This window comes from Camelus ferus, chromosome 29, assembly GCF_009834535.1.
Source record: "Camelus ferus isolate YT-003-E chromosome 29, BCGSAC_Cfer_1.0, whole genome shotgun sequence".
Classification (NCBI taxonomy): domain Eukaryota; kingdom Metazoa; phylum Chordata; class Mammalia; order Artiodactyla; family Camelidae; genus Camelus; species Camelus ferus.
In genome coordinates, this window is record NC_045724.1 from 28,234,399 (window position 1) to 28,259,836 (window position 25,438).

The 25,438-nt window shown below is 48.7% G+C and overlaps 1 protein-coding gene and 1 non-coding gene across 9 annotated transcripts in view; both read right to left on the reverse strand.

Moving 5' to 3' along the window:
- Window positions 1-25,438, reverse strand: part of SPIDR (scaffold protein involved in DNA repair) — a 259,052-nt gene that overhangs the window by 44,288 nt on the left and 189,326 nt on the right. The window lies entirely within an intron of this gene.
- Window positions 19,215-19,286, reverse strand: TRNAS-AGA. The gene has a single exon. It is a non-coding gene; the product is annotated as a tRNA-Ser (tRNA).

Sequence of the window (25,438 nt, forward strand, 5' to 3'; positions counted from 1 at the left end):
CGGGCTGCACGAGGGCAGGGACGAACTGACTAGGTCGTCTGTCATCCCCTGCCACGCTGTGTCACATAGAACCTCTCGGAGGGAAGTGCTTTGGTGTCTGCCCCGCTCTAACTTGAGAGGCTAAGGCACAGCCACAGGGCCAGGCTCCGTCTTCTGCTGGGAGAGGGTCCTATAGCCGCTCCCACCCCAGGAGTTAACACCTGCCCAACTCTGCTCCGCAAGTGTTCCCGTCTGTCAAAATACACAAAAGTCAAGATAAGCACAGAAATGTCCCCAGATCTGCCTCGTGAAACTAGAGAGAAGTTCTGACTGCTTGTGCTGAGAGGGGGAGGGGGAACGGGCTCACACCTTCACATTAAGTCTGTTCTGACGTTTGCCTGTATCCCAGATGATGGAGGAAGACTGGTCCTGTTTACTTGTCTCTCCAGAGACCAGTTATCACCACCCTCCTCCTCCTTCCGTTCACGCCTTCCCACCCGCTTCTGCTCACACAGCCGGCTCAGGCCTGAGGTGGGCACTGGCCCCACTGGCTGGGAGCCCTGGCCTTCAACGCAGCCCCAACCAGCTCCGGGAGGTGCTGTCTCCTAAGTCACTGCTGATGTGACAGGTCTGCACAGAAAAGGGCCCACGATTAACTCGTCTTTCCTGAATCACCAGAGACGTCTCCCACATTGCATCATATCCAGGGAACACAGCACCACACGGGTAAGCCTGGTACGTGGGAAGTTCCTTAACTGTCAACATTCTCACTTAACCGTAGGAATGAGGGAAGACCTTCCAGAGCTGCATGAGCAGGAAGTGGCCCTGGGTTTGGCCCCGCCCCGGGGGCACTCAGGCCAGTTTTCAGATCACAGTTTTCTCCAGAGTTCGTGTGCATCCATCTTTTCTTTGTGGCTGGACCCCTATGGTTGTGTGCTATGTTAGGTGGTGTCCTGCCTGTGGCCGAGCGATGCTGGTGCGAGCACAGCTGGCGTGCAGAGTCTGCTCAGCTCCTGTGACCAGTCTCAATCTCGCTCACTGCTCGTGGTACTTCTAACGAGGTCCAGGAAGCTGTTTCATCTGCTCATGATGATCGCTTTACGCTTTTTATTTATTTTCTGTTCTGACTGCCCTTCAGGGACTTCAATGTGACCTTGAGAAGAAGCCAGTGACACTAGGCATCTTACCTTGTTCTCCGTCTTGCAGACAGTGTCTTTGGTGTTTCACAGGTAAGAATGATGCTTGCTAGGCTTTTTTTCTTTTTTTGTTAGACATTCCTAGTTTGCTGAGAAATTTTTAAAATCATGAATGAGCTTATAAAATGCACTTTCTGTATTAATGGAAATGGTATGTTTTTATCACCTTTGCTAACGTGGTAAACGACAACTAGTTTCCCTAGTGTTAGAGCACATTTTCTACTCCCAAGAGAGAGCCAGGACCCTACAGCATACATTTTGTGTAGGAGTTTTGTATCTATACCCGTGAGTAGCACTTGACCTTTAGTTTTACTTCTCATATTAGATTTGGTATCAAGATTATTTATAGCAGCTTCGTATAATGAGTGGAGAGGGATTCCTTTTTTATTTGAAAAATTTGTATAAGATTTGAGTGACCTGTTTTTTGACAATTTGAAAAGACTTAGTAATACAATGATCTCACTCATGTGCTTTCTTGTCCTGGGAAGATTTTAGCTCTCAGTTTCTCAAATGAGAATTGTACTATTTGGGCTTTCTAATTTTTTTCTTGAGACATTTTGGCAAAGTATATTTTCCTAGGGATTTGTCCCTTTTGTTTACATTTTCAAGTTTATCACATAGATGGAACGACACCCGCTTCCCATGTCACTAGTCGCTGGTGAGGCTGACACTCTTCCTTTTCCTTTTTCGTGTTATTTATTCATATCTTTTCTTTCTCTTTCTGAGTTTCACCATAGAACGATTATTAACCATTTCAAAGAACGAACTCTCAGCTCTGTTTATCCACTGTCTCCTTGTTTATGTTATCAGTTTCTACTCATGTTTATAATCTCCTCCCTTTTACTTTCTTTGTATTTGTTCTATTGGTTTTAAACTGTTTCTTATGCTAGAGGCTCAGCTCATTAATTCTGAGACTTCCTTCTGTCTAAAATGAGCTGTTCAGACTATAAAATTTCTTCTAAATAGCAAATTAATGACATCACATTAAGTTTTGATATTTAGTATTTTTATTATTATTAATCAATTCTAGGTATTTTTAAATATCCATTATTATTTCTTCTTTGATCCATGAGTTATTTGGAAGTATTTAAAACATTTTTTTCTATAAGGATTTAAAATGCACAAATTTTTGTTATTAACTCTAATTTAATTGCCCTAAGGTGAGAGAATCTCTCTCCCATAACAGTTCTTTTACATTTGTAGAGATTTGTTTTATGTCTCAGCACATAATCAATTTTTACAACAGTTTCAAATAAGAATGCACACGCTCTAACTGTTAAGTACAGGGTTTTGTACATGGTTTGTTAGTCAGTTGCTTAAGTACGTTTTTCAAACTTTCTGTGTCTCCACTCTTTTTTGTCTGCTCACCGATTAGTTATTTACTGCTGCAGAGCATCCTGCCTCCGCTTCACAGTGGGTTCTGGGGGTGGTGGCAGCACTGGTCTTCTGGGCTGGCCTCTCCGCCTGGCACTTCTGCCCTGTGGGTGAGCTGGGGGAGGCCATCTGGGCCAGTGTTCTTGGCCCACTGCACTTGGGGTGGAGCTTCCGCAACATGGCCCAGGGGATGAGGGATCCTGCGGGACGGCCCTCCTCGAGTGAAACTGGGCCTGGACTGGGAACGGAGGAGGGGCGGGGCTGTGGCCCTGGCTGTGCTCCCTGGATCAGAGCCCCAGAGCAGCGGTGGCGGATCAGGGCCATAGACTCGCTGCTCTTACTGAGATCCAGTGGGTGTTCTCGATCCCGTGGATGGGTGGCTGCTCCATCTGCTGTATGACCTTAGGCTAGTTTCCAGAGGCTTTACGTGGTTTTATTTATTTATTTTTTTTATAGTTTTCTCCAGTTAAAATGTTTGTTTGCCAAGGAGAGAACCCACTGCGTCTCCACTGTGCTATTCCGGAAGTCAGTCTTCTGTTTGTGTCAACTGACTTCCGTTAGAAATAAAGGCCCTGTGGAAGGCCAGCCTGTGCCAGGGAAGAGCACACAATGCCTCTGGAGCCATTATCTGTAAGCTCTGAGAGCACATGCAGACTCTCAGAGTTTGGAGACTTCAGTGTGAGTTGTTCTTTTTTTCCTAAAAGACAATCTGACTTGCTTGGACACAAGAAACGAGCCAAGAACAGAATTGCTGGGTCAGACATGGAAGCACTTGATGCAGTGAGGCCTGCAGGATGCAGAGCCGAAAAGTCAGTGTCGCGAGCTTCTCGGTGACAGGGGCACATACGGGGTTGTCACCGTGCCCCCGACAGCACCCTACCCTTGGGGTGTCTGTCTATGTGCTAACACAGCAGGACCGCCATGCCCAGGCCCTGTGCAGGTGGCCTAGGCAAAGGCCTGGCACCAGTGAATGCACAGTCATAGGCGGCGGATGTAGGCGGGAAATCACGGTGTGTCTGTGAGAAAGCACAGGTGGGATGGCCCAGCCAGGTCTTCAGGGAGGTGATCTTTAAGCTGAGTCCTGAGGAAAGAGAAGCCCACCGAGCACAAGGCGGAGAAGCATGCTCAGCGAAGACAGTATCGCACACAGAATCTGCGATGATAACAAGCTTTTCCCATGTTCGAGAAGTTGAAAGAAGGCTAGAAGTATGAAGGAAAGAAAAGGAAGACAGGGGAGAGTGGTAATAAGGGGAAATACTTTAATATGTGGGGACTCCAATGCATTACTCTCAAGTTAAAGTCAAAGTTATATTTAGAAAAAATTAAAAATAAGAGAAGCACTTGTAAAGGAGAGGAAACGGGGGTAGGGGAGGCAGTGGCATCACCTGGTGGGCACGTGGGGAGGGGCCTGTGCGGGGGACACATGGGGAGGGGCCTGTGCGGGGGACCTGACAGGGCCGGGTGGTGAATCGCTGGCCCTGCGCAGTGCGGACACTAAGGAGTGTTAGTTAGAAGGCTCTGTTTCAGACCTACAACCCTCAGGATGGGGAGGAGGAAGGCTTGAACAGAGAACTCTCAGAGCCTCCTGGGGCCTGTGTGAGTTCATTGCCCTAATAGATGCAAAGCAGAGCTGCAAGGTGCTCACAGGTCAAGTTCTGCTGGCCGGTATATCTTCTTTGGTGCTAATTAAAAGGAAAAAAAAAAGTAGCAAATATGAAAAACTGGGAGATTTTACATGAAATTCAAATTTCCCATTGTCTCGAGAAGCCTGCAGCTCTGGCAGCACTGGGTCAGCATGCATGGTGAGGCGCCAGCCTGCTGGGTCATACCGTGGCCCGGCCCACACACAAGTGCCGTCCCCAGTCAGCATGTGGGCCTGTATCTCAGGCAGACAGAAGCAAGCAGTCTTGGGGGATGGGTGAGGGCCAGTCAGAGTAGACACTGGCCCAAGATGTCTAAAGGAGGTGGGTGGAGGGTAAGGGGCAGCCTCAGGGACACGCAGCCCAGGTGCCGGCTCGTTTCAGAGAACAGAGCAGCCGTGGACCCCAAGGATGATGGAGAGCCTTGTCCCAGAGGTGGCAAGGACAGAGCTGACGGCCCCGAGTCACAGGGAACAGGGGCTGGCCCAGGCCTGCTCCACCACCAGCAGCTCCTGACTGAGACTCCTCCCTGCAGACCAGGGTCACTCTCTGGAGGCGTTTCCGATTCCCTTGTTCTGAGTCAGTGTGGGCAACTCTAACCCTCAGGAGGCAGTGGCCCACGGGAGCAGCGTGTGGCCTTGCTCAGCAGGACAACTGCCGACTCAAGAACTGTCCTCAACAGCCTCTGAAACATGAACTGAGCTCAGCCAGGCACAGGGAGATGAGGGGCTTGATGCTTTAAAGTTATCGGTGGGTTGGCATCGGGAAGCAGGGTGGGTGTATCCACCCCCCTCCTACCGCAGGACAGGATGCCCGATGCTCAGCAGCGCCACACACTCCGCTGCCGGCACCCCGCCTGCAAGCGGCACACAAGGGAGCTGGCTGCATTCAGAAGTGGTCACCTCAGAAAAATGCTAGAACAGAACAGACAGTGTCTCACAAGGAGTAAGGGGTGTCAGTGGTAGAGTAAGGGCCTCGAAAATGCATTTGTCCCACAAGACAGAGTCTGCCACTCAACATTCGGAGTAACTGTCTTAAATAAGTAAAATGCACTTACTTAAGATCAGTGTTCTACCCGTGCCTAAAATACAGATCTTCCCCTAAATAAAATCCTCCCCCCACCGGCATGACTTTAAGCACGAGGAGCTAGATGGTGGCTGGCCAGGGAAGGGGTGCTGGGAGCTTTAGCCCTCGAGCCATCCAGCCTTGGTAACTTGAACTGGCCTCACCCCTGCTAAATGCCCACACCTAATCTGTGCTCAGAATCCTGGTTCCCTTTGCCCACCACTTTGCTACAAATGCAGTTAATGGACAAGAAGGTGGCTTCCTCCCGTCACCTGCTGGTAAGCAGGTGTGCACAGCTCCGTGAAGGGGCTGATCGCTCGCGTGAAGGGCCCTGAGAAAGATGCTCAAGGCAGCATGGGGGTGCCCCGCGCACAGAAAGGACGTCCTCACTTGGGAAACCAGCTTGTGATCGGCCTTGTGGTGCCATACTCACCACCTGGCCCCTACAGTTTTGCCATAAGGAAAGCTCCTCTCTGGGTGAAGCAATCAAGAGTCATTTACACACCAGGGGGCTCCTGTCTCATCCCCAGAGCCCTCGGCCTGTCAGAGGCACGAGGGTGATGCTGGAAGAACGCAGGGGAGCTGGTGCCAGAGGAGACTACACTCCACAGCACGAGGCCGGCAACATACAACAACACAGGTAAGAGGTTCACGGTCCAATCCCAGTCACATCATGCTGGAAGTACAAAGTCCATCGTGGAGTTAATATTTGTCTTTAGTTTCTTTCCTTCTCTTACCAGCTGAATGTCACATATGCTAATTAAAGAATGCTTTAAAATTTCCTCAAATGCAAGCATTGTTAACCTGTGAAAGTAAAGAACAAAGCACCAGGAATAAGAAAATCAAAATCGTTGATTCACTGAGAAGGTTTTAGCAAGGCTGTAATTTAATTTTTCTTTGAAGCTTTAAATGCCCCTCCCCAACTTTTCAAAAATACTTATTTTTCCCTTCTTTCTTTCACTGGCTTGGTATCACAGACACATAAATTAAGGAAAGAGAGAAGCAGTGGACGAGTGTGTGTGTTTGTGTGTGTGTGTGTGTGTGTGTGTGTGTGTGTGGATGCTTGTGTTCCGAGAGAAGCAGAGCAGTGGCATGTGGGTGTTTACACGCGTCATGGAAGCACTTCTGAGCAGTCCACCAAGAATTCCCGGAATCAGAGTCAGTCCGGCTGTTTTATTCTAGGTCAGTGTCAACTGAAGCAGCCTCTGAAGATCAACAAGGACTTTTCTCTGCATGTTAGAATCCCTTCCTAAGCCTCAGTTTAAGAAAGAACTTAGAGGATGAAGTGAGAAAAAAGCAGAGAGAGAAGGGGAAGGAAGGCTGGGGAGGGGGCTGGACTGGATGGGGTGGGTGGGGGGGCGGGCGGGCGGGCGGGGGAGGGGCGGGCGAGAGACTGCGCCAGGGGCAGGGCCTTCCCAGCTCCAAGCCGCACGCGGACAGGAAACCAGATCCAGCAGGACACTGTGTCCTCCAGGAAAACAAGCAGCCTGCCTCCTAAAGTAAACAGCTAATCCTGCTGCTGATCTTTTCAGCATGAGTTAGCGGGAAGATGTCCACTGCACAGAAATGTGGGTTTTATTCACTTAAAAAATTGTATTTTCCCTTTGCTAAAAGAAAAGTATGACACAGAAACTCTCTAATATCAGTGAACAGGAAGGAATAACAATCTTTCTCTGCTAAAAGTGACAACTACAGGACAGCAAAAAGCCTGAGAAAGGCCTTTTCCACACTCAGACTTCCTCTTTATTTTTGGGAAATACTGCGTTGCTGAAATTAACCAAACAGAGGCCCTGCTGCAAGCCTGGTCTTTAAGGAGGACACAAAGTGGGGACAGACCATGTGGTCTGGACTGTGACCGTGGTCTCTGCTCCTAGAGGTAGGACTGGCTGGGCCAAGACAAGAGTCAGAAAACGACGTGTCACACATTCACAGAACTTTGCCTCCAGAAAGTTTTCCAAGATACGTGGTCACTCTCACACATTTTTGTCAGCTAAAATTTAGGTTGAGGGAACCAGCTATGAGGTTTGTCACAGAGACCCTAACATACTCTGCCCTGTGTCCTGCCCACATCACGGCAGACAACTCACTGGGAGCCTCATGCTGCCTCGGCCCCCGTCCAGGTCTCACCCACCACTGGTGCTGCGCACGTGCGCGGCTGCTGCCTGACACGCCACCGCTGCAGTTGGGGGCTCAGCAGTCCATGAGCACGTGGACCCCTCGCTGCCTTTATCACCGCCTGCTTCCTACCCACCCCCCTAACATCCAGAAACCACCCACCTGTCCTCTACTTCCAAAATTCTGCGACTTCAGAACACTATGAAAGTGGAATCATCCAGCACACAATCTTTTGGACTGAACTTCTCCCTCAGTACAGTTACCTGCTGATAATCTGAGCTATTGTGCCTTCCACGTTGATAACAGCTTTAGTGACACCTAATTTACATACCATAAAATTCACCCCATTTTAGTGCAGCAAAATACACGTAACATAAAATGTATAGTTTCACCATTTTAAAGTGTACAATTCAGTGGCAGGAAGTACACACATGTTCTCCAACCAGCCACACCATCCAGTCCCGGAGCATCTCCCCCAAAGGAACCCCCATCTGTTAAGCAGCCTCCCCACCCTGCTCTCCCCTCACTCTACTCTGTGTCTCCGTGCGCTTGCCTGCTCTGACTGCTTCACGTGCAGGGATTCCTGCACTGCTGCAGCCTCTCTGTCTGCTCCCTTCACCCAGCGCAACATCGCAAGGCACAGCCACGTTGCAGCGGGGACCGGGACTGCATTCCTGTCTGTTGCCGAGTAATAATCCACCAAGCGGACATCACATTCTGCTTACCCATCCATCAGCTGATGAACGTTGGGTTGTTTCCACTGTTTCTGCATTTATGAATAGTGCTGCTATGAATGTCAGTGCAGAAATGAGTATCTTCCCTTCTCACGGGGTCACACCTATGAGTGGAACTGCTGGGTCACATGGTAATGCTACGGGCATGTGCAGCTTTTGGAAGAGCTGCCAGGCTGTTTTCCACGGGGCTGCACCATTTTACTAGCCTTTGTGAGGGGTCCAGTTTCTCCAGATCCTTGTCCACATGTATTACTGTCCAGCTCTTTATCACAGCCGTGCTGCCCACCAGGGTCTGACTTCTGTGTCCCTGATGGCTAATCATGCATGTTGGTCACCACGTGTTTCTCGGCATCTGTGTGTCTTCTCTGGACATGTGGTTACTCAAGCCCTCTGACCATTTTTAACTTGGGTTATCTTTTTATGTTGAGTTGTATTAGTTTTAAATATTCTGGATACAAGTATCCTATCAGATGTGTGATTTGCAGAAAGTTTCCTCTCTTGTCTGGGTTGTCTTCTACCCTCTTGATGATGTCCTTTGCGCACAGCACAGTTTTTACTGTCATTAAGTCCCAGTTATGTGTTTTTCTTTTGTTGTGTATGCTTTTGGTACCATATGTAAGAAACCATCGCCTAATATGTATGGTTATGAAGATATATCCCTATGTTATCTTCCGAGAGTTTTACAGTTTCAGTTCTTACATTTAGGATTATGATCTATTTCGAATTAATCCTTGTATATGGTGTGAGGCAGGGTCCATCTAATTCTTCTGCATGTGGATCTCAGTTGTTTCAGTGCTACTTGTTGTAATTACTATTCTTTCCACTGAACCGTTCCCCTTGTCAAAAATCAGGTGACAATACACGTAAGTATTGTAAATTTTGAAAGGATACATGTATCAACACCAGTGATACCTAAAAAGCATAATGAACTATATGAGAAGAGGTCTTAAAAAGAAAGAAGCAGTCTGACCCCAGCAGAGCAGAGGCTTCGACCAGAGCTGTGGTCTCTCGCTGGCAGAGGTGTACGGCCCGGCCGTCGTCCCCAGGGTGACAGACCCCGCCACTGCTGTGCTTACCTGGCAGCTGGCCAGAAGCTCACCTCCCCGGGCTGCCACTTCACCACCACTGTGCAGAGGACCCCTAACGCTCCAAGTTCTCTGTCCACACTCGAGCACCCCCATTCTCTCAGTTGCTCTGCCCCTAAACTGGAGCGTGACCTGATCCCTGGCTTGCAGCCTGTTCATTTGCCCCATGTTTACTCTTCAGCATCAACCCTCCTCCTCACTCCTGCTTCGCTGTCTTGTTCTGCTTGTGAACTTGGCAGATGTTTCCCAACTGGTCTCCCACCTTGTTTCCCTCTAACCACTCCTACCGGTTGCTGCCAAAGTAACCTTTCCTGGGGGACAGAGTTAACCGTGTCCTCAGCTGGTCACGGACCGCCCAGAGCCTCTGCGAGTCTGTGACGCACACGTGCGAGGCTGACAAGGCGGAGCTCCCATAGCCTCTCCCCAGAGTCCCAGCTGGTCGTTCCTCCAAAGTGTCTGTATTCCCTGTCCCTCCACCTGCCTAAGAACTCTTATTCCTCAAAGTCAAACTCAAGTTTCATTTCTTTCATGATTCTCCTCCTGTTCTAAAATTGTAAACAAGTCTTCCTTTCTCTTGGTATCCAAAATGGTTCAGCCTTTATTTTAGTTTTTACCACATTCTACTCTGACTCATTAAAAACTTGAGTAGATCTTTCCTCTCTCCTTTTTTACGGGAAGTTTCTTCAGGAAGGGGTCCTATTCTCACTCCCTGCAGACCCACCCCAGCCCTTAGCTGAGAGCCTTTCGCGTCAGACGATCATATATGCCAATGCACCCCCTGAGTAATCAACAGGCACTGGTCCAGGCTCTGTGGGGGCAGGAGGTACAAGAATCAGCCCCTACCCTCAGGACAACACTCCATGTTGAGGTGCCTTACACAGCTGGGTCACAAGGCGTCGAGACCTCCACGCCGCTACGAAGCGTTGGCGTGGGAAGGAAAGCGTCAGTGTGTGCGTGAAGGTCTAAATTAGAACGAGGTAAATGAGGGGAAGGAGGATCCTAGCTGAGAAAGTTTTTGTTCAACATGTGCCAAATCGATTGGGCAGGCCTAGGCAGACCGAGGTGGTGCTTCTCTCACTTATTCTGCCACTTGCTCTTACTTTCCAGGGCCATCCACTGCGGGCCTCCGGAGCCCAGGGCCTGTGATGAGCTCAGAGTGAGGATGGGGTGCTGCAGGTGGGACTCGGTAGGGCTGATGCACTGCGTCCTTTCTCAGCCAGGCCTCTGCGGGGCGGAGCCCTGAAGCCCTCACCGCACTGCCCGCAGAGGACTGGGCCCTCCTGCCATCTGGATGCCTGAGGCATGTGCCGTCTCAGGATGGGGAGACACTGGGCCATCTTGGCCCTGGTCCGAGTGAGGGAGGAGCTGAGAGCCAACCCACCTACACGCCTCGTGCCACAGAGGAGGGTTGCTCAGCCTTAGCTGCTTGGCTCTGAGTCATGGTTTCACACTCGAAGCTGACTAACTGGCCCAGAAACCAGTCCCATCAGATGCAACGGCTCCTAAATCACTGGGTTTGTGAAGCAGGGGTACACGTTCCACCGGCTCCAACCCCACCAAGTAAAACACAAACCAATGCAGCTAAAGGCACCGCGTGAGGCCCTTTCCTTTCCAAACATCAGCTCTTTTGAAAGCTCTTTTGCAATCCTAAAAATACCTCTTCTAGGGACACTATCACTAAGCAATATTAAATCATCTTAGGATATTTTACAATGAAGTAATTTCAATTTCAAAGACTAAGCCACATTCAGTGTACTGTACTCAGAGTAGACAAGGCGTCACTTTCAGACGACAACTCTATTTCAGAGGAGGGAGGTTCTCAGGTGTGAATCTGCTCCGTTTCTGCCCACCGGCCTTGCGATAGGCCTGCCTTCACACCCGACTCTCCTCCCAGCCTCTCCTGCCTCATGTCCCCAGCTGCCTAGTGCCGGGACACCCACGCCTACGCCCACAATGACCTGCTTGTCCCCACGCCTGTCCGCTCTCCACACCAGCACCCACATGGGGACTGTAGCCGGCTCCTGGAAAGCTCAGCGGTCTCCTCCCAGCTGCACGGCACCCTTTCCTGCCGTCTTCAAGAAAGCAGGGGCCTCATGAGTTCAAATTTGCAAAAAGTTCTAAATACAGGACAAAACATTTTCCCCTTGAATCAGCAGTGAACTAGTGAAGGTCTAAATGAGAGCAAAATAAATGAGAAGAAGAAGGGAATCTTAGCTAGAAAGTGTTACTCAAAATGTGAGAAATGAACTCAGCAGCCCTGGGCAGACCAAAGTCCAGCTTCTCTCACTGGTTCCCCAACTTGCTCCCATATGAGGGTCGTTCCTACACAGAAGGGATTTCTCTTACACAAGTAATACTGCAGGACCAACCCGGGGCGGGGTGGGGAGGGAGTGTGTCTACCCCCACCCCTCCTACTTCACCTGTCAGGCCCACTGCGTCCGTCTCAGCACAAGACCACTCAGAACCGCTGCTGCGATCAAGGCCCTCGTCTCCCTGGACTCCCATGACCTTGCCATTCATTCTCCAAGGACACAGGCCAGTAGTTCTACACACAAACCCTCAGTCCGGGCTTGTCTGGCATTTTCTCGTGAGATCTAGCTCACGTATCACTGGTAAGAACAGCACACAGTGGCCCCATTAGTGATGGTGATCAGTGTTATTGCTTAACTGAGGTGATGTCTGCAAGATTTCTCAACTGTAAGTTACTTCTTCCTTCTGAAATTAAAAAATATTGTGTGGGACATACTTTCAAACTATGCAAATATCCTATTCCTTATCAAATTTTCAATTCACCTTTTTAATAACAGTGTGGACTCATGGATCCTTACACAACAGGTTTTCGTCAGCCACTGACAGGCTGACACTGGGGCTACGTGTGCACCCTGCTGCTGAGGCTGTCTCTGTCTGGGATGTGGCAGAGACAGCCGGAGCGAATACACCATCTCTCACGTGGTAACACGATCACTTCTGCTCACCATGTACCCATCATGGAGACCAGGAGCTCACACACCGCAGGTTCATTTTAGTTTTCTCCCTCCCTGTGCCAGGGCTCACAGGCATCTCAAACTCAACACACAGCTACCCTGAAACCCACTGCTCTCCTAGCTCTCCACTTCCCATCTCCTTTCACAGCACCACCAGTCACCCTGTGGCCCAAACCACAGAAAGCGTCCAGACTCCCGTCCTCCGCTCCCCACCTGATCCTTCAGGGCCCGCGTTCTCCACCTCCCGACACCTCCCACTGTCTCCAGGGCACCTTCCCCACCCTATCCACCACTTCCCTGTCTTTTCGTGGCACTCACGGCTTCTCCCTCTTCTGACAAAACTTCCAGAGGCCCTGACTTGCATGCAGAATAGAACCGAGGGCCTTGCCACGGCTTCTCTCTCTCTCACGACTGGAACAGGGCCTGACCTCCATACTCAGGCCTCCCCACTGTGGTGCGATGTGTTGGGCTGGCCCAGCCTCACAGCCCTGCATCCGGCCCTCCGCCTGTTCCCTCACCTCCTTTGGGACTGTTGCCAAATACCTTCCCAGAGAGGCCCCCTGGATTCTTGCATCAAAACAGCAACCCCTCCACCTTCACTGCCCCTCACCCAGCTGCAGTGCCACTCTCCTACCCGGTGTCTGTCTGTCTGCTGCTGCCAGGCTCCCCAGCGGGTGCAAGTCCCACCGGTGCACAGACTTGGTCTCTCTCTGTCTCATTTACTGTTCCGTTTACACCCAGAACAACACATGACAGAGGAGACACACAGGAACACTTGTTGAGAGCATGAGTGTTTCCATGTGGTCTTCTCAGCTACATTATATAGCAGCTTAATACTGCATCACGGAGTATGTTGTAGTTCAATAATCCTTAAACTGAATATTTAGGCGGCTTATATTTTTTCCATTATTATAGGCATTGCTACCATGAAGAATGGTGTGTGTATCTGTGATTTTTTTTTGTATTTCTCATGAGTTAAGTTCTTAGGAATTGCTGGGTATCTTCATTGCTATGTTATGTACTGCCCTCCAAATGAAGTGAAATGTTTAAAAATTTCAAGAGCAATAACTGTGTCTAAAAACTCATTTAATTTTTCTAAATAACATATAATTAAAATGTAATGCAACAGAGCACGTCACGAAGTCTCCCCCTATTCATGCCTTCCGTCCTCCTGGTCCCAGGTGCCCGCACACACAGTTGCTGCTGGGTTACGGACCCTTTCAGTCTCTGCGCGCTCCCAGAAAATACAGCACAGCTGCCACGCTGTCCTGCTCCCTGCTTTCTGAACTTAACCACTGTCATTAAGGTCTGGGTGCTAGGTCACAGAGCACCTTTCTTTTCGACAGCTGCGCAGACAGAGAGCTGTGCAGTTAAGTATTCCACTGTGTGTGATTTAATTGTAATCCTCCAAGGCTGACCGTTTAGGCTACTTCCAAACGTGCTATTATCAACAATGGGGCAAAGAACATGTTGTGCTCCACACATGTGCAGGTGTATCTGGAGGGTAAGTTCCCCGAAGAGGAAGGGCTCAGAGTCCAGGTTCACACACACACCACACACGCTCACGTGCCCACGCGGGAACAACTCAGTCTGCCTCCACCAGCCGGAGCGAGGGCGCGTCCCCTCAGCCTCACCAAACAAACGTCGTCGCGAACACTGTGGGTTTCTGCAGTTTGATGAAAGTGTTATTTAATTTGCATTTCTTTGACCACGAGACACTGAAGGTATTTTCACCCGCCTCTTTTTTCCTGGGGACTGAGTGCTCCGGCCCTTAGCTTACCTTTACGCTGGCGTTTCCTTACTTCCTGGGAGCACTCTGTTTATCAGAGAGAGTGGCTTTCTGTGATGCAGATCACAAGGTCTGTTCCCACTTAACTTCTGACTTTATCATGCAGACTTAATAGGCTTTATTAGTGTTTTCTTTTGGAACTTCTGGATGTTAAGTCACAGTTAGAAAACTTCCACATCAAGATAAATTCTCCCATGATTTCTTGCCTGGTTTTTATGGTTAAATCTTTGATCCAATTTCCCCCACAGATGACTCACTTGTTTTCATTGAGTTTTACTGAACCATTCATTGAATGGTTAATCTTCCCAGTGCTTTGAAATATATGAAATTCCTGTATATATTTGGAATTTTCTCTTCTGTTCCATTGGTTTATCCATTACATTAAGAGGGAAAACCCCTTTAATGTTAAAAAAAAAAAAAAGTTCTTTCATTAATTTCTGTTTCTGATAGCTGGATGCTACCTACTCACCAGGAAGGTAATTCCCTCCTGGGCACAGCGCCTGGATGTATTCCACGTCCTGACTGCTCTCATCCACTGCAACTGTGTCCAGCTTCTCCGGCTCAATGATTCTCAGGTCCCTCTGTCTCGACAAGGACGCAAGAACGCTCGCTCCCATGGCACTCCCCAGAAGTCACCCTCCTCAGTGACTGAGCCGTCATCAGACCAATGAGCCCAGCTGCCATGACCCTCCATCACCCTCGTCCAGTCATCCCCCCAGTCACCTCCCCAGTAACTGAGCCGCTGTGACCCTCCATCACCCTCATCCAGTAGCAGCACCTCTTAACGATCCAGGACCTCTGTCTCTACCACTCCCTCACTAGCGCACTCACGGGTCTCCAGTCTTCCCTATCGGGGTCCTGAAACAGCCCCCCTTCCTGCTCCTCCACATCCCTCGTGTGGTCCAGAGCAGCCAAGCTGTCTTCACTGAGCACGGACCCAATCACTTTCATCCACGCCCGAGCCCTGCCAGCCTCTCCTCACACTGGCGTGAAGCTACCTGCCTCCTCTGGGCCAGGTGCTGTAAAGGCTCCAGGGCCACGGAGCCCACGCCTCACCAGCTCATTTCTACCCCTCGAACACATCAAGTTCATCCTCCTCTCTCCCTCTGGTGATTCTCAGGCCAGCTCCACCTCCTCACACAGGCCCTTCCTCCAAGAGCTCCTTCCCAGGCTCCCGGCTCCTCCCCGCAAAGCACAGTGTCACTTCCTGTCATGACGGCAAACACTCGTGAGCCCTGAAGCACAAAGGAGAGAGAGAAGACCTCAGCCTCCATCGGACTCGTGCTGTGCATGGCTGTTCTGTCACCTCAAGCGAGGAGGTAGGGGGGAAGGCCGGCCGTGGAGGCTGCAATCCCCAGGTCCTTCCTCCCTGGTGGCCCTGCGGTGCTGCCTTGGCCGTGTGATTGGCCTTGGTGCAAATGGGAGGCACCGCCAAGGAACAGCCAGTACAGGGTAAGGGTGGAGCCCACAGGTTCCATAAATGTGAATTCCGTGGACACTGTGCTTAGAGTTTAAACAGTGCAATTAACAAGAGTCTGCAAGTCGCTATGATGAATGACCTCAAAAAGTTTATACAGTTGAATAAAACATATTGTGGGAAAAACCAACTGCCAATAAATTGAAAGGACATGTTAGGCACTGCTCTACAAGGTCATGAGAGCATACAGGTGAATGCATTCCATTTGGGGCAGGAAGGAAAGTCTTTCCATTTAAATAACACCCATCTAATTAATTAATTTGAACACATAGTTCAGAGTTTTTTCATGGCAAATGCTTTTTCTTTTGTATATAATATATTGAAAGCATTTCAGTTACTGAGTTGCCGCTTTCTCTAAAATAAAAGACCACAGTCACAGAAGCATGGAACACTACAGAATGCAGAACAGAAAACGGAGAGCACTGTATATGGTCATCATGCACATGTTAGTACTTCCCATCACAGTACGCAGATACAGGCCAAACTCGACTGAAAACACATTCTGTTCAGAAGAGGGTGTGCACAATATTCTTGTGCTATGGCCCTACACACCCTGACAGGTACTCTGGCTAGGTGTCGGCACAGAAGACCAGCACGCTAGCAGTGGCTTTCACGGCAGTGAATGGAGCAGCAAAGAGGAGCGCATTCCAGATTCAATACGCCAGAGTCCTTGTGTGTGAATGACATCTGCCCCAAGACCTTGTAACCCCGCAACTACAAAGACTAGAAAGACCTGCATGTGTCCCTGCCTTCCACAAAACGACAGTTCTGTCCAGAGTTTTCCATGAACAGACTCATAACTCACAACTATTTCTTCAAGCTTCACTGGAGCTTCCTCTCTTATGAAGGACCTTTTCTAAAATGGGGAAAGTATTAACATTTTACAAGAGTTACTGATCAGAGAGGTCCTGGGGGAAACGACGGTGCTGACCTGGCAGGAGCTGTCGAGCGGTGGTGGAGCGGGGCTGGTCAAGGGCACAGCTTAGCATGGCCAGGCCCTGGAGCTGGGACACCACTCAGACCTCCACTGCGCGGTGCCCCGGGCCCGCTCACTGATACGCGGGAGCCGCTGCAGGGCCTCGGCGCGCTCTCAGCCGCTTCTGCGCAGGCCCAGGGAGCCTCTGTGCTGGGCGAGGGGGAGTCTCTACCCCCAGGGCTGGATGCTGACCAGCAGCGCAGCTGCGCGGGCCCCACATGTGCCTGCTTCAGCACCACCACCTTCTCATTAGGAGCCTCAAGAGCTAGTGAGCCCGTGGCACTGCTGCTCTGTGGCACTATTTAATAACCCCACTGCCGCTGAGCACGCATGTGGAATGGTCACATTCTTCAAAAATGTCTCACCCAGAACAGGTGCTCAAGCCAATTTGCTGAATTGAATCTTCCTTCAGATATAAAGCAGAAATGAATCTATGATGAACTTCATGACATCACAGAACTAAAAAATATTCAGAAATAACAGAAGTTTATTTAGTGGAGCAGCAAGTAGCACAGAGAAAAGTCAGAATTAATTTTATGTATTTATTAATGTATAAAATATCTATTTGCGCTAAGATTTGTTTATTTCAAAAATTTTTAAGTGCACCTCAACTGTGCATAACCATTACCAGCATCTACTAATTAAATTGCCCTCTTAAATCAAAGTTCAACAGTTGTAGTCTATCCCATAAAACTTTAGAGGTTTAATATTTATTATTAAGTAATGTATCCAGAAATTTGGGGACTTTGAATTTTTTCAAAAAGATAGAACATTAAATTAAACCATTAAAAAGAAGTTTTTTATATACATGCTGCACTCTGTGGCTAATGGTACTTGGAAGGAAACTTTAGGACTATGGGGCTTTGTTCACCTCCACTGGCAGAATTCGTTCTGTCACACCCCGCTTTCCCGTGCTTTCCAGAGACAGCGCATTTTTACAAACTGCAGGTGTGTGCCCAGCCTGCAAGAGCAAGTCCATGGGCGGCATCTGCTTACTTTTTGTCTTTGTGTTACATTTTGTGTTACATTAATTCTCACAATGTTTCAAACTTTTAAATAATTCTTGTATTTGTTACAGTGATCTGTGATCAGTGATCTTTGGTGTTACTACTGTAATTGTTTTGGGGCACCATGAACTGGGCCCATATAAGATGGAGAACTTAACTGATAAACGTGTGTTCTTTTTTTTGTTTTGTTTTGTTTTGTTTTGTTTTGATAAACGCGTGTTCTGACGGCTCCACCAACCAACCCACCTTCTTCCTTTCCTTGCTTCCTTTTCTCCCTCTCCCCTGAGACACAGCAATATGGGTAACAGGACAATCAAGAGCCCTACAGTGACCTCAAAGTGTTCAAGTGAAAGGAAGACTTGCACGTCTCTCACCTTAAATCCAAAGCTAGAAATGATTAATCTTAGTGAGGAAGGCCCATCGAAAGCCAGGATAGGCCGGAAGCTATGCCTCTTGAGCCAAACAGTTAGCCAAGTTGTGAATGCAAAGAAAAAGTTCTTGAAGGAAATTGAAAGTACCCCTCCAGTGAACACATGAATAATAAGAAAGCAAAACAGCCTTACTGCCGATATGGAGAAAGTTTCACCGGTCTGGACAGAAGATCAAACCGGAAACAACCTTCCCTTCAGCCAAAGCCTCATGCAGAGCACGGCCCTAATGCTCTTCAACCCTATGAAGGCTGACAGAGGTGAGCAAGCTGCAGGAGAGAAGTCTGAAGCTAGCAGAGGTTGGCTCACGAGGTTTAAGGAAAGAAGTCGTCTCTATGACATAAAAGCTCAAGGTGAAGCAGTGACTGCTGATGTAGAAGCTGCACCAGGTTCTCCAGATGATCCAGCTCCAGGAGTTCATGAGGACGCTACCCTAAGCAACAGATTTTCAATGCAGACGGAACAGCCTTCTATTGGAAGACGACGCCACCAGGACTTCCATGGCCAGAGGAGAAGTCAAAGCCTGGCTTCAAAGCTCACAGGACAGGCCAACTGTCTCGTTAGGGGCTGATGCAGCTGGCGACCCGAAGTCGAAGCCAGTGCTCATCTACCATTTGGAAAATCCTAGGGCCCTTCAGAATGATGCTAAGTCAACTCTGCCTGTGTTCTATAAATGGAACAACAAAGCCTGGATGACAGTCCATCTGTTTACAACATGGCTTACTGAATACTTTAAGCCCACTCTTGAGACCTCCTGCTCAGGAAAAAAAAAAGAGTCCTCTCAAAATATTACTGCTCACTGACAAGGCATCTGGCCCCCCACGAGCTCTGATGGAGACGGACAATGGAATGACAGTCGTTTTCATGCTTGGTAACACAACATCCATTCTGCAGCCCGTGGATCAAGCAGTCATTTCAACCTCCTGCTCTTATTACTTAAGAAATACATTTCACAAGGCTATAGCTGCCACAGACGGTGACTCCCCACATGGATCTGGGCCAAGTCAGTGGAAAACTTTTTGGAAAGGAATTCACCATTTCACATGCCATTAAGAACATTCATGATTCGTGCATGGGAAGAGGTCAAACTAGCAACATTAACAGGAGTCTGGAAGGAGTGGATTGCTATGCTCGTGAATGACTTGGAGGGGTTCAAGACTTCAGTGGAGGAAGGAACTGCAGATATGGTGGAAACAGCAAGAGAACTAGAATCAGAAGTGGAGCCTGAAGGTGGGACTGAATCGTTCCAACCTCAAGATAAAACCTTAATGGATAAGGAGTTGCTTCTTAGGGATGAGCAAGGAAAGTGGTTTCTTTCCTTTATTTTTTTAAAATAAGTTTGCTCTTTTTTTTTTTTTCCTTTAATGGAGGTACTGGGGATTGAACCCAGGGCCTTGTGCATTCTAAGCACACACTCCACCACTGAGCTATAACGCCCCCTCCCCCCAGAAAGTGGTTTCTTGAGATGGAATCTACTCCTGGTGAAGACACTCTGAGGATTGTTGAAATGATGATAAAGGATTTAGAATACTACATAGACTTAGTTGGTAAAGCAGTGGCAGGGCTTGAGAGGATTAACTTCAACTCTGAAAGAAGTTCTACTGTTGGTAAAATGCTATCACAGCATTTGCACGCTCCAGAGAAATCATTTGTGAAAGAAAGAGTCACTCAATGCAGCAAACTTCATTGCTGCCTTTTTTTAAGAAACTGCCACACCAACCCCAACCTTCAGCAACCACCCCCCAATCAGTGAGCATCCATCAACACTGAGGGAAGACCCTCCACCAACAAAAAGTTACAACTCGCTGAAGGCTCAGATGATGGCTAGCAATTTTCAGCAATAAACCGTTTCTTAATTAGGCTATGGTACTTTGTCTTTTGTAGACATAATGCTGTTGCACACTCAACAGACTACAGTGGTGTTTAAACATAACTTTCATATGCACTAGCCAATGAAAAACTCCGTGTGACTTGCTTTACTGAGATATTCATTTTATTGTGGAGGTCTGTGTCTGAGGTGTGCCTGTATTTCTTTCATGCACTTTTATTTCCCTCTTTCCGGTTCTTTCTCACTCTTTTGGTGAATATGAAGGATTCCAGTTGCCTTCAGGGGCCTTCCTAGACTCCAGGGGCTGGAAGCTATCTTGGGTCCCTGCAGCCAGAGTCCCTCCTATGACGAGGACCCTCCAACCAAAGGCAGAAGAGACATCAAGGCAGAGGGCCTGATTTTGCTGCTCTGTTGCCAAGCACAACAGTAACAGAGGTCTCAACATCTGGCCAGTTGCTCTGAAGGGTCAAAAGGCAGGAACGAGATGTCATGAGCAACGGCCCTGGAGCTGGTGGAGCATGGAGTCTGGCTGTGGAAGAGCCAGCAGCTCTCACCACGGCCTTGCTCTTCTGTGTTGCTTTGACAGACTTTCCTAAAAGTTCCAAAGAGTCTATTTCTGTGGTTTCCTAGTTATTCTATAAACCTTTGAACCCTCTGATGAGTCCCTTTCTATTTATGTTAAATGGAGTGGACATCTCTGTCACAGAGCCTAACTCCTTCAATATGCAGAGTCTCACCAGTTGTGGAGGAAGGGACTGCTATACACTTCTTCCTGGACAAATCGACAATAAGCAAAAAGGCAGAAACAAAATCATGGGCAAAACAAACCTGTGTTCACTTTTGCAGAAAATGGTATCTCTCTGAGAGACAGGTGAGATCAGGAGTGCACTAGTTCACTTATCTAGCCTAGAAGTCCCTTGAGAGCAGAGACCTCATGCATTTTTTGATCTGAACATTTAACTACATAATTGTTGTGATGACTGAGAAGAAAATCTGCAAGAAAACATTATTTATGTATCAAGAACTACAGCACGTCTACACGGGAACACGTCCTGAGCAAATGCCAAAATGAGTGACACACACAACAAAGGAAGGATATACCCAGAGTATTTTTTCTTTCCTTCCATTTATCGCTTTGTAAAATTTTCATTAGACAATCACAACTAAAATAGTCCTCAGCAAAGGATTCCAAATTTTCATAAAACAGAATTTCTGATGCTAAAAAAAAAAACTCTTACTATTTGGCAACAGTAGTTTAAACACCTAGCTCCTAGCTGGTCAAATAATAATATAGGAAGCATTTGGGAGCGCACATTCTTTTAATATCACAGTCACAGCTCACAGAAGCCACAGCACCCGGCACCAGAGACTCGTGAAGAGGAGTGGCACGTGAGTAGGGGCCTTGGGCGCAGGGATGTCCTGCAATGGTCGAGAGAACCCGGTGATGGGAGCCCAGCAGAGCAGGCGAGGAGGGAGGCAGCCTGGGCTCCATGGCACAGAGACTCCCTGAGGCTCACAGACCTGCTCCTCCAGAAATGCTCAGACGCTGTGCCCCTGAAGGAAACAGAGGTGGAGGAGACACTGAAAACTGGGAGACAGAAATGAGCACGAGAGCTAAAGAAAGCTCACGTCAGGACAGTTTCGAGAGGAGGTTCTTTTCCTTGGGCAGACAAGCCCTCCTGGTCGGAGCCACACATCAGCGCTCCAGCCCCATCACTCCTCCTTCCCAAGCTGCTGGCGGCCATGCCTGCTGACGCTGGTATCAGCCCTCTTGTGCTGAACATGAACTTGGATTTTCCTCATCTTCTTGTGTTTCTGGGTACCACTCTCCAGCACAAGGAACTCCTTGGAGAAATGGCTGATTCCAGGGCTGGGTCAGGCAACACACACAGTGAGCCTGAGCATCATGCAGAGCCAGGAAAGGAGAAAGTGTTCAGGACTATGCAGAACCAGACAAAAAGCCCACAAAGATGGAACTCTGTCAGAGACTAGGGGTCAGCACAAAGAGCTTCATGGCCAAAGCTGGAACCATTCGAACCAACAAAATAAATAAAACAGTACTGGATTGTACTTCAAAATATAAAGTAAAAATTCATGAGCCCACACTGACCTAAAAAACTATCATGTAAGTAAGCAAGGAAGGAGAGAAATCTGCCACTGCCATGGGAGGATAAGAACTTGTTCCTGAGGCCTGGGTGCCTTGCCTCAGTCATCCTCCTCCCGAGAACCCGTGATCTCAGGCTAATGAGTAATCAGTTAAATTCCAGGTAAGGGGATTCTACAAATACCTGACCAGTGCTCCTCGAACTGTCAAAGCATCAAAAACTGGGAAAGTCTGAGGGGCTCTCACAGCCCAGAGGAGTGTAAGAAGACACAACAACTCAGTGTGGTGTGGTCCCTGGATGGGGTTCCGGGGCAGCATAAAAACATTAAGTTAAAAATCTAAGGAAACGTGAGTAAAGTAAGGACTTCAGTTAATTTTTAAAAATCACAGCTACACACTTTCAGACAGTAGTATCTGTCTGTGACAGACATCGTATCAGTCCACGGAGACACTGACAACCGTCTCTGCATACCCCAGGGCCTTCCTCCAAGGCTGAAGCCGCCGCTAGAGATGTGGTGGCCAGCACTACACTGGGAAGGAATAATGCTTTTCTGTTTTATTTTGTTTTACTTCACTATTTTTTTCCAGTTTCACTGAGATATAACTGACATACAGCACTGTGTAAGTTTAAAGTGCACAGTATAATGGGATAATATTTTCCCCAACTAGCACAACTATTTTACTGTTTTGTTACTAGTACATGCTTCCTAATTGCTACAGTTTTAGATTTAACCTCATTGCTTGGTATGCATTCACTAACTGCTGTACACTCAGAGAAAGCGTTCCCTCTGTGGATGTCTTGCTGAGGCTGCACAGAAGTGGGTGGGCATGCTGGCCTCTTTTTCCCCCAGAGGGGTCAGAGGCATTTTTGCCCAACAGCCTCTTCTTAGGGTAATCTGTTTAAGATCTGATCCTTGGAAACATGGAAACAGCCTAAATGTCCATCAGCAGATGACTGGATAAGAAGATGTGGTATATTTATACAATGGAATACTACTCAGCCATAAAAACCGACAACATAACGCCATTTGCAGCAACATGGATGCTCCTGGAGAATGTCATTGTAAGTGAAGTAAGCTGCTGACAAATGAGGATGAGTCAGCAGACACTGCAGGACAGGAGCTGTCGGCAGGGCCAGCACAGGTCCCAGTCAGGTGGGAGCACGCTCTCCTGCGCCAGGCAGGCAGGCTATCCTCTGGCTCGGGCCAGGTGTGACACTCAAAGAGACTCAGTGTCTTCGATGAGCATCTCTGTTGACATCAGGTCCATAAAGAGCGGAGGTTTTCCTTCAGAGGGAAACAGAGTCAAGACGTGAAGAGTTTTCTCCCTCGCTTTTATATTTGGAAGTTTCTCTTCTTTGTTTTTTAAGCTGCATCTGGGTCTAGCTGATACTCTAGAGTCTCTCCGGACTTGAGGTGATTTCTAACCTAAGTTCACTAAGTGTTTTCCAAGCCATAATATTGCCAAGTACCTGGAGCACGCCTAGTGAACAGTTGCTGGGCGTGGTGATGAAGCAGAAAGCTCTCTCCGTCCGCCCCCTCCCCTAGTCACACTCGACAGTGTCTGCCTGTGCCTGGCCCAGCTTTCTGCGCGAGGGATGGAGACCTGCATGAAACTATTTCTTACACTGATGAAGTTTACAGTCTGGTGGGACCTACAGAAAGATACACTCAGGTGGTTTTTTTTTCTTTAAAGTACCTCAGGAGATATGTCCCAACATGAGAAAAGTAAAAAGTACTAAAAATCCAAACTATTAGTTTAAAATCTGACACACAAGCATGAGTGAGAATGGCTAAATAAAATAGAGTGACAATGCCAAACACCGGTGATGAAGAGACACTGGGACCCTCACACAATGCTGCCAGGAAAGACGTGCAGTCCTCTGGAGACAGCATGACAGAACTCGAAACTGCCCAGGACTCAGCAACGGGGTTCACACCAACGCCTGTGTGCCCACGTTCACAGGAGCTTTAATCACAACAGCCAGACATCTTGTGACAGGGAAACGTTAAGTCAAACTGTGGGGCAGGTCAAAGGAGCCGGCTGCACTGCAGGCAACCACGCAGGCAGGCCTCCAGGGAATCCCACGGCATGACAAAAGCCACTCCCCGAAGAGCACATGTGCACATTACACAACGCTCATATAACACTCCTGAAAGGAGAAAATGCTAGAAGTGGAGGATGGACCCGCGGTTGCCAGGCACTGAGCTGGAGCGGGAGGGCCATGGGGACGGAGCTGAGTGGGGCGGACATGCACCGGTGTCACATCCCTGTCACCACTGCACGCTCCACAATGAGCTCACATGGAGTGTGATTAGAGACAAAAACCCACCGGAAACAACGGTGTTCAAACCCTACTGAACATAGTTCAGCATTCACTCCTCAAAATTGCCTATGGGCTCCTGCTGCCCAACAATGAAAGTAACTGTTGCTTCTTCCCCCGTGACCACACCAGCAGGGCCCAGACACCGAGGGGGTGGGGCAGGTGAGCACCGAGACCGCCACACTGATGGTGGCAGGCTGCCCAGAGATGGTGTCTGTTGACACGGGACAACGTGGGCCTCCCGGGCCTGCCCCCCGGCACTTGCACTGCCCAGGGAGGTCAGGGACATGTGTCCACACTCAGCTGGGTGCTCTGCTTCCTCCCCTACTCCCCTCTGGCTGTGCGCTCTGTGGTAGCACTTTACTCCCCAAATGGACGAACAGTTCTACGTGGGATGTCTGACCAGAAGCGATCTTTCTTCCCTCTCTTTTTAACTTTTCTTCATGTTTGAGGTCTACGTTTCTACATCTTTATATTTAAAAAAAAACTGTTTCCATGTCTGTTCTTAATACGTCCTCTCACACATCAGGTGGCACAGCACAGAGCTCTACCGCCTGGCAGCAGCGTTCTGCCTGTTTTCACTGCCCTGCTGGTTCTGTTACTGTCCCTTTCATAGGAAAAGCTCTGCCACCCACACAGCCAGAAGCAAGAGGTGACATCTAAGGCTCAGGGACACTTACTTTTTTTCTTCATCAAAGAGTCGAAGTAATTTTCTGATTGGAATATATAACTGACTTTTTGTTTAAAAACGTGTTTTGGACATCAAGAAATAATGTTATTAATGTTCCTTTTCCAAACATCTGATTACAGCCACCTGTTTGGACAGCTGCATTCCTCATCAGTGGAGCTAATACCTGCTCACACTTCAAAGAGAAACAGTTCTCGCAGGTTTTCTACTATCAGCTCCAGTGCAGCCCCATCGGAGGGAGAGCGACCACACGCCCCGCCCAGGGGTCGGCGCAGTCGCTGTCCTTCTCAGCGACAGAATGTGAAGTGCCTTGGCTGCTACATGTGCAACGGCAACGGCTCAGAGTCACACAGACCTGGTTTGAGCTCCAGCTCGGCCTGAGGCGGGTCTTCAGCCTCCAGCCCTTGAAGAACAATGGGAAAGCTCCCGCCCACCTGTCCCTGGCGTTGCCGGCCTTTCCGTCACTGCCTCGCAGAGGGTCGCTGGCATGCACCACGTGGGTATTTTATGTGCTTACTGAGCTCCTCAAACAAACAAAACACAAGCACATGGCGTACTGCAGCTCTCAGTCCAGGTCTCCCCTTGTCTCCGCTGAGAACACGGTCAGGTTGAGACCGTGCACAAGGGGAGTAAGATGATTTCAGTG